Source organism: Paralichthys olivaceus, chromosome 19, assembly GCF_024713975.1.
Source record: "Paralichthys olivaceus isolate ysfri-2021 chromosome 19, ASM2471397v2, whole genome shotgun sequence".
Classification (NCBI taxonomy): domain Eukaryota; kingdom Metazoa; phylum Chordata; class Actinopteri; order Pleuronectiformes; family Paralichthyidae; genus Paralichthys; species Paralichthys olivaceus.
Window position 1 is genome coordinate 7,301,482 of NC_091111.1, and position 9,698 is coordinate 7,311,179.

Here is a 9,698-nt window from a genome sequence, read left to right on the forward strand (position 1 = left end):
CAAAAATAAGCCCCTAATGCCATGCACTCTGAGAGGGAAATGAGGCAGCCATCGCTAAAACAGAGAACACACACGTCCATGTGACTTCTTTGCAAGTCAGATGATCACTTCATTTGAAAATGTCCTGCAGGCTGTGGCTTTACTGTCTCGCTGATTTGACTGTTAGGCTTGAAATACTGCAAACTGAATGATTTGTGGTGATGCTGATTGTTTCTGAACTGTTCAATTAAATTGTTGAATGTTTCTTAGTCAAAACAAAGCGAGGAGAGAATTTATGTTCTATTGTTCTTTAAATCTGCTGCCACTCTTTGGTCTGGTGGTTCTGGACTGCTGTGTCACATGGTTTCCTGCCGACCAGGTCACGCGGTATCGGGTGCTCCTTACTGGAAGACAGGAAGCACTGGTCTGTGGTGTCTTTGCAAGCCTCACGTGTCTCTCTGAAGATGCTAGTGGGCTCATTTATAATGCATTAATGGGCAGGACAACAGGAAAGCATGTCTCCTGGTGGGGGAGTACCGAAGCACTTCCATTCATCACGGCTGGATACAGACTCGCGGCAGACACACTTGTGATATAGCTCGTGGCTCTGTATCAGCAGAGCCGTGGCGATCAATTACTTTTTTAGGCCATTAGGCAAAAGCACTAATGTAGCAACCGAGGAAATCACAAAAGTTTGGCATGTGTCTGACTCCTACACACTCTTTCTTATACTTTTAAGCAATTTTGGACACACCCCCTCTCTACAAAAAAAATCCTGATGCAAAGTTTTGCAGCTTTTGCCTCAGCCCCCGAGCGCTGCAGCCTGCTGTCTTTCCAATGCTATGTCTCTTGTTGTGGCTATGATCAGAACATGATGCAAGGCAGGGCAGTGAGTGAGAAACATGTGGCCCATGGCTTGGCTTTGCCTGGGGAGAGGGACCTCACCTTGATTGTTGCTGATGAGGTCTGACTTCACTCCAGGCACTTAAGACACCAAGCTGCGCTCCAGCCTGGAAAAAGGCACGAGGCACGTGACAAGATTTGTCTCAAACTGATAGGACAACAAGGATGTCCCGTGTTTTCAGAGAAAAATGCACATTGATAAAAGCAATCTGAATCTGCAGCCTTCAGATTCAGTAGATTAAACTGAGGCTTCATGCTTCTAACAGAGATGATGTTAAACTCATGGCTCATGCTAACAGACACAGTAATTATCACCCTCTTCATAGTGCAGTGCCTGTTCCAAACTTGCCTGTTAGCTTGTCCTGTGCTAAAGCTCCAGATCTACTTCAGAATTATTCCTTATCATTATTGAGTCAATCTCAAACAGTTTTACAATTTACTGTCAATCTTTATTGTTCGTGTGCTGGACATTGTGTGCAGAACTTAGTTAGAAAACTTTGTGTTCATCCTACCTGGTTTAACTGCAATTAAGATTTTCTAGTCAATGTTTCTCATAAAATTAAACTGAATTTGCTTCATCACAGGTATGTTAAGTGATAAAGACAATCTTCAAACCTACGTTCACAACTTTTCAAAGTAAAAGCACTGCAATTCAGCTCGATGATATTGTAGCAACATAATAATTCAGCAAATGCTGTTGCTATGATGGAGCTCAGCACCTACGATACCTGTAATTATTTGCGTCAGTCCGATAGGTTGAAATGAAAATTATTTAAATAATACAAAACAATCTAATAGCTATTTTAAACAGCGATTTCACCCATCTGCCAACCAACGCTGTAGCTTATCCGAGGACGTAGAAGAAGACATGTTCAACTGTCAGTCCAGAGACTGAGGGCACACTGCCATGCGTGTAAGAATCGCACCAAACACGACACTGCACTTTCCCAGGCAATTTATAATACATGTGTCCAGTGTGAAGCCGATTGAATGATATGCTTTCCACATACAGACAGACATTTGTTTGAATTAGTGGGTAGACACATCTGTCCTCATACATAGCTGGGATTCAACCATTACATTTTGAGGGTGCTTTTAACGCTTGGATGGCAATTGAGTATTTTCTTGGAAGCCATGATTCATTCCTCCATCTCAGCCAGGCAGACGCAGGATATGAAGAGCTGCTCAGCACCTCAGCAGAAAAAAAGGGTTCAACTGATTTTTCTCTTCTAATTCAATCCCATGGAAGCTGAGACTGTGTGCGTGCATGAGCTCAAATGGGTGTATGAGCTCGTACGTGATGGGGGCATGTGAGTGGTTATATGGTGTGTGGTTGGTGGGTGCGAAATGAACACTTGCCAAAAAAAACCCACCAATGTACATTCTAGCAGTACATACCATTAACTCTTTTTAGCATCACTAAAATAGGGTAATTATTGTCATAACCATGTGTTTCCTGCCGTAGGCCCATAATGCCATTCTGTAGGGGCCATCCTTTGAAAAGTAGTGAAGAAAATAGCCAGTCTGTAAAACCCAGCCACTCTCAGGAAGAATATTACCATCACCCCAGACTTATTCACAATATATTTTACGAGTTAAGGCTAATTCATCCCCCCGAGGGTTCATGCTTGGCATTAAAAATTATCTTGGTTGTACAAGATATGTGCTTTCATTATGACATGATGATTACTCATTGACACGAACACAAAGAGGAAGGCATAAATGCATGTACATGTGCGTGCATGCTTGCATATCACCTACACATTCATGCAGAGATACAGCTTGTGAACATAGAGCTTGCGGCATCTTCGTTTATGTGTCTGTATGCGTGGGTGTGTGTGTGTGTGTGACTCAGCACGCCTAGTCTCATAAATGGATGTGGATTTCAGAGACTGACACACTGTGTTGCAGACATTAGACCTCTGCAGATATCAGAGGTTATATCAGTTCAGGGAGCACAGTTGCTGCTGCTCTTGCACATCATCACTAGTACGAACCTGCTCATGTTTGACCTCTCCATTCTCCATTTTTACAATCCCGTCTTTGACCGTGAGGGTGTAATTGTCTTGAAAAATGTGGCTTTTATTTAAATTGATTGTTCCAAGGTCAGCTTTGATGCCCGGTAATTAAACATGTGCGAGCTCATAAATGTATTCCACTAGAGGGAGGAGACACCTCTATAAAAACCTAATTTGTTGTGAGTATGAAACTTATTAAATTCCAACTTTTGATCTGCTTTGCATATTTTGTGCTCATTACAGCGCGGGAGGAAAATGCCTCCTTTGCATATTTGAAGGAACAAGAATAGGAACAAATAACAGGGAGACAGAGGGGACAGGGGGGGGGGGGGGGGTTACATGCTGTTGGCCCCTATAATATGATTGTCGCCATTTATTCCAACCATCCTTTATACCTCTGTGCAGTGTTTGAAGACTGTGTTTCCATTCGGGCTCGGATGGACTGATTAATGACTTTTTCATCAAGATGCCTCAGTGAATAATTCACCCCTCAATGTTTTTGAAGCACTGGGGCAATAGTTTCAAATTTATTTGGTCTCAGTCGCTCGGCTTCCAATATTTATCACAGAGAAAAAAGACTCTAAGTTTGATTCCTTCACACTGTTGCAGAGGTGATATACTGCATTGCAGTAAAGGATGGCCCATGTCCAAAAAAGTGACAGTATTGTACGAAGTGCTCATCCTTTCACAAAACTAATAACCTCCCAACAAATATTACTCACTCAATCAATGGGTCCCTGCCTGGTCATGTGTTTCTCTGCAACTGCAAATCTGAAATCCTGATGCATTTTATTCTGTACATAATTTTAAAAACTATACCTAATAATGCTTTTTACATGATTTCTCATAAACACTGTCTAACACACTTCAGAGTAACAAAAGTGTGAATGCAGCTGGCTCATGTGCGTCACTCCACAGTGGTTTTACATAGATTTACATCATTTGACATTGAGAAATTATTCACTGGCAGAGTAGGTATGACGGCAAAGTCGCATAGTAATGCAGACAACACATGGAGTCAGACAACTGATAGAAATAGAACTCTAAGACTTGTTTCACTTCCATATGAGTGAGGTATGACACTGAAATTCATGTGTGTATTTTAATGTGAAACGTAGTTGGGAGTGTAAATATTTCTGAATGATATTTGGGTTTGGGTCGGGTTCCTTCATGTCAGCTGGGCTATCTACTTGATTTGTTTCACTGGACATGCCTATGATCAGGTTCGGGTTGGTTTTAGAAGGTGTAAATAAAATCCTAGGTTTTCCCCCTTTTGACGGATATATCGCACACCATTGTTTTTTTTGTGAAGGGTCAATCCAAACCCACTCAGGTTTAAATGAATTTAACCATCGCTTTACTCACTCCTATCTTTGCATTTCAATGGCTGACACATAATCCATTACACGGAATACAGTCTGCTCACACTATATGTATTCAGTTACACTGTATATATTCAGTTATCATTGAATATGTTCTGTATACGCTGTACTGTACACTATTTCTATTATATTAACATTTGTATATTTCCTTGTGTATATATTGCATGTTTACTTGTTATTACTTTTACTGATGTCCTCTTTGCTGCTGCCAGTGATGTGAGTATATTTCTGTTGTAGATCTTCATGGGCATGAGTGTAACAACAGTTTCGTGTTGTGTTATCACAGAGCAGATGTTCCAAAACCGCTATTGGATCATTTGTGGGTTATTCATTCACCAATACTACATTGACTATATGTTATCGCTTGGCTTAACACCATCTTCTCATTGCTAAGAGAGCAGTTCACTGCCTTTGACAGACCCTACACTCACACACCGCATCATGGCGCACAAGAAAAGAGCCTTTTTTTTCTGCCACAGTTTAATATGAATTTTTCCTTTATCTCCAGGCAGATTCTTCATTCCTGACCTAGAAGTCAAAAGTTTATCTCCGTCTTTCTCAGCGTGTCTCTGTAGCTCTCTCAATCTACCCCCGCCTCACCTCTATTACCCGTCCCTTCTATCACCCCCCCCCCCCTTTCTCAGAGCTCGAGTTGGGGGGAATTCATGACACTTGTGATGTTTCGTGGAAAACAGAGAACAGAGTGGAAGAGTCAGTCAGCCTATCCATGTGCCTGAGTCACGCCGCTGCCACAGTTGGAGAGACGGAAATACACAGAGAGAGAGAGAGCAATTGAGTCAGGAAGGGAGTGCAACAATTAAAAAGAGCATAACTCAAGAAGGAGACAACAATAAAGGACGTCAGTTGGCACAACTTTTGTGCAGCTGGCCAACTCCAGGAAAAATGACTCGCAAGGACGACATCCGCAGCGGAAGACGACTACAGATAACTATCTCTGCATATGATTTATGCAAGAGTTACGCAAATAACAATGAGAGTCCTCAGCATCAACCTCTAGCCATCAGCCTTTCTCCCTCATCGCTGCCATCTTATCGGCTTTGTCTTTCCCCCGGAGTTGAGTGACTGTGTTTTGCATATGGCCAACAGGTTTTGCATGCGGGCCACATTATTGTCACCTTGCTGAATTGCATTATAGAACGTAAGTGATGGAGACACCAGAGAGCGAAAAAAGGGAGAGGGAGAGATTTTCTTTTCCGGGCGGGGGTGAATTCAATCTGCACTCACTCAAGGGGAGTTTCCAACCTGCCCTCCCTCTTTGTTCATCAGCCTTCAGACTCCAGCAAGTTTGCGTCTTACAGCAGCGTCGGGCGTGAGCAGTATATGTTGTGCCCTTTTACTTCAATTTCACCACAGCACAGATTAATCACAGCTCAATCTGATTCTCTGCTAATAAAGCCTCAGGGTGTAAGTGCACTATTTCTTGAACTAATTAACTGCAGAACTTGCTGTTCTAGTCAAATTTTAAAAGATTGTAATGCTCTGTGAATCCTTGCTGAGGAACAAAAAAAAAATACAATGTGTGTGTGTGTTTTTTAGTCAGCCTTTGAAGTCATGTGGGATGTTGGCCTAGTTTGGACCAAACCGAGTCAGCATATCAATGTGTGGCTGTATGTGCAGACTTTTATTTAGGACAGTATCTCAATCTGGATTTTTAAGAGTAGCCTCTGAATTAAGATTGAAAAAAGTTGACAAGATGATCTTTAAAAAAAAATCGAGGCAACTGATTACTTTATATCTACTTGTTGATTTCACTTAAAACCGAGTTGCATTTACTTAATTCGGCGGATAAAATTAACTAGTTCTTTAGCTTTTAGTAAAATAACAGTCTATCAGTGAAGTGCCCAACCTTCACTACTACATTTTCATTTGAAAACACATTTACGACGTAGCTTTTGCTAATTCGCAAGGCTCCTATCACCCCTAAGAAGACAACCGGCACTCATAAAGAAGATAAGCCCATCTACCCCAACATGCTACAATACTGATGATGGCTGGTTCCTGTACTGCTCTACTGCACATGTGCACCTCTGAGCCTTCAGTCACTCCAGGAAAAGAAGTCCACTTTACTCAAGTGAACGTAGTTTTACACCTGATTTAGGCAAAACAAGTATATTACTCACATTATATAAGAATCTCTTATGTGGGATGGCACAAAGAGTGAACACTTATCATAAACCTTCTCTGCTGTCTCCACAGGAAATAAACTCTAAAACCTATTAGTGAGCTGGTAGGCTAAACATCTTAACTCTGGACAGAGCTAAACTAGCTGTTTCCTCCCATTTCCTGTTTTAGCTGTAAGCTAAATGTTGTAGCTTCATATTAATTGTGCTGTGGGATTTTGACCAAAACCTCATTAACAAGCTAATAAATGAACGTCAGAATAGAAAATGGATTAAGGATAAGTGTCCCTGTTGTTCTCTATGCAGTGGGAGAATTTATCAGCACAAATCAAATATAATGTTCGTAATGATGATTATATTAGTGTATTATCCACTGAAACCCTTAATTGTTGTGTTTTAATTACCCTTCATGAACCTTTAATGGCTGTGTTCCAATAAAGGGGCAGCATTTGACGACTGATTGCTGCACGGTGGTGCAAATATAGGCTGTTCCATTTCACATGCCCTTTCAATGCAGCTGATGCATCCTTCCATTCCCGAGCAACGAAGGATTCTTGGAATGATTCTATCCCAGGATTCATTGCACATGGGTGCCAAAACTAAAGGGCTAGCTATGTGGGTGGTTGAGCTGCAGTAAGTGCCAAGACCAAGTAGAATGACAATGGTAGAAGCAAGATGAAGCTGTTGACACAAACAAGCCTCTTTAGACCAGATTGTCTCATTTCACAGACTAGGTCTATAGATGCCACACCTTTGTAGACCAAGTCCTCCAAAGGATGTGGCCCCTTAACAGAGACACAGCAAATATTTACATCCGGAGCGACTCCTCTTCCCCCTGCATGTTGCACCACCATGTTTCTACAGTAGCCCAGAACAATAAAGGCCTTTTTGTATTTTCACATTAACTTAATGCCACCATAGGTTTACCTAAATGCTAGAAGACAAGGTGACAGATTAAACCTTTAGTTCCAGAGACCAGAACATGTTGATAGTGAAATGTTTATCATTAAGGTATTTAGACACACCTACACTACATGCAGATGATGAGAACCCTGCACACTGTTATGATCATAGGAATAACCAAACAGATGAGTCAAAACTTGGACAAATAAAAACAGAACTATGTGTGTGGCTTGGCACTTCAGGGAGTCAGGGAGGGGAAATCAGTTTTTTCCTAAACTGGGTGAGTAGGCTGCATGATAAACAAGACCAGATTTCCTTCAGCTGGACTCACACCTTGTTTTTTTGCTGTACGAAAATGTAAGTGTGAGGCCAAAAGGGCAGCAGTGCCCACTGAGATTACGTTATGTGAGTGATGCAGGCATGGCACTCTCCCCATAAGACGCAGAACTGCAACACACTTAATCAATAGGGCCGTCTCAAATCACCAAGATCAGAGCATGAAAGCTGTGAGTGGTAGACACATGTGACAGCCGGAGACGCCAAGAGAGAAGTAGCCGCATCAGCAGCGGCATACACAAATGCACCGTATCCCATCCAGCCATCCTCTGGGCGGAAACGCACAGCTTCAAACAGACTGTGTTATCCAGCCACAGTTTGAAGGAGAGAGGGACAGAGTCTGACAAAGAGAAAGATAGAAAGAGTCAGGCAGGGGGGATGGGAGATATAAAGCGAGAGGCGCTCAGCGGCCTCGGCTGGAGTTATTGATGTTTGATTGGAACATCTGCAAGGCCGTTCGGTCGTGTTAATTGTACAGCCTCTAATTTAACTCACGCTCTGTGGCGGAGACGAGGGAGGAGATGCTCGGTGAACTGTGGAGCACCTTGTCTTGACTTTTGCTTTATCTCCCGTTCAACCTGCCTCACGATGACGCTCTCATGCAACTGTACATCTCCATGGTAATTATACAGCCCTGTGCATGGTTAACTGCTCTATTGCCTGGAAATATTATTATCTACCTACACAGTGAGAAATGCAGCACTAATATCTTGCCTTCTAATGAAGAGAGGAGGGTTTTTGAGGGGTTTTAAGCAAAGGCTCGACTTGTAAAGTAAAATGCAAAGACCTCAAATGACCCTCTCAAAATACAGATATTTTCTATTGCTGATGCTGCCATATGTCAATTTGTATTCATCATGGAGTTATTGCATTTGAGTTCATTTAATATGACTGAAATAGATTTTTAAAGCCGTTTTTAGATATTCAAATCAATGATTTGATTGTATTCTAGCACAGTAACGAGGAATCTCTCAGCAGGAGGCATACAACAGTATCACTCAGAGACAAACACATCACCCAAATCTCAACTATACAAACAGCCCCAAAACTGTGTGTCAGATTGAATGATGAAATCTGAACCCAAACAAGACGGCATCCATAGAGAGAAACGTGTTGGGCATTCTGATTGGTTATATAAGATGAGCATACGGAGAAAGCAATTGTGCGCACACACACACACACACACACACACACACACATGCACACTCATACAGACCCCAGAGGCCTGTGTTTGCCTTTCCTGTAATCTGAGCTTCCGTTCTCTGAAGAATGATGTAACTGAATGCCAGCCCCAAACCAAGTAGGAGAGCCAGCCAGCCAGACACACTGAAATGTGGGATTGTTGGAGTGCATGTGTGTGTGTGTGTCTGTGTGTGTGCATGATTTATATCCCTTTACATCACTCGTGTCACAATTTACTACTAATTGCAAAAGGTTGTCAGACAAAGAAGTTATTTTCCATAGCAAACTTTTTTGTTAGCCTCCCCAGATTTTGCTGCAGTAAACATGATCTTTTATTGCATCACGTTGCCCTGCAGATACTTTTACAAGGTCACCAAGATGTGGCAGTGGCCCAAGACACACATAACTCTTGTTACTCTAAATCTTTAGACTGCATTTGTGGACCATAAACATTGTTTCGGAGCCAAGTACATAGTGTCTCAGGTTGTGAATTGGTCAGGAGGGCATCTGAAGAGCTGAATGGTTGTCAGAGAATGAGCTGTTGTGACCTCTTTTCCTCTCCTCTCCTCTCCTCTCCTCACCCCTAGCCATGAGTCACAGTGTGGGGCTCTCCTTCGCAGTGAGGCCAGTGCCTCCCTAACCCTCTTCCTGCCTCCTGCCTCAGCATCACCAGCAGGAAGCTGAGGCTGAGACAAGTGTTAATTTTAAAAACGCTCCTCTCGACACTTTCCTCTGCATCTGCCTTCCAAATGGCTTTTCCATCTTCCAAACCAGCGGTCATCCTAAGATATTAATAATACATAGCTTAAAAGGGGAATGTTTAAAAGGAAAGTGAAATAGATAGTCCTCTGCAA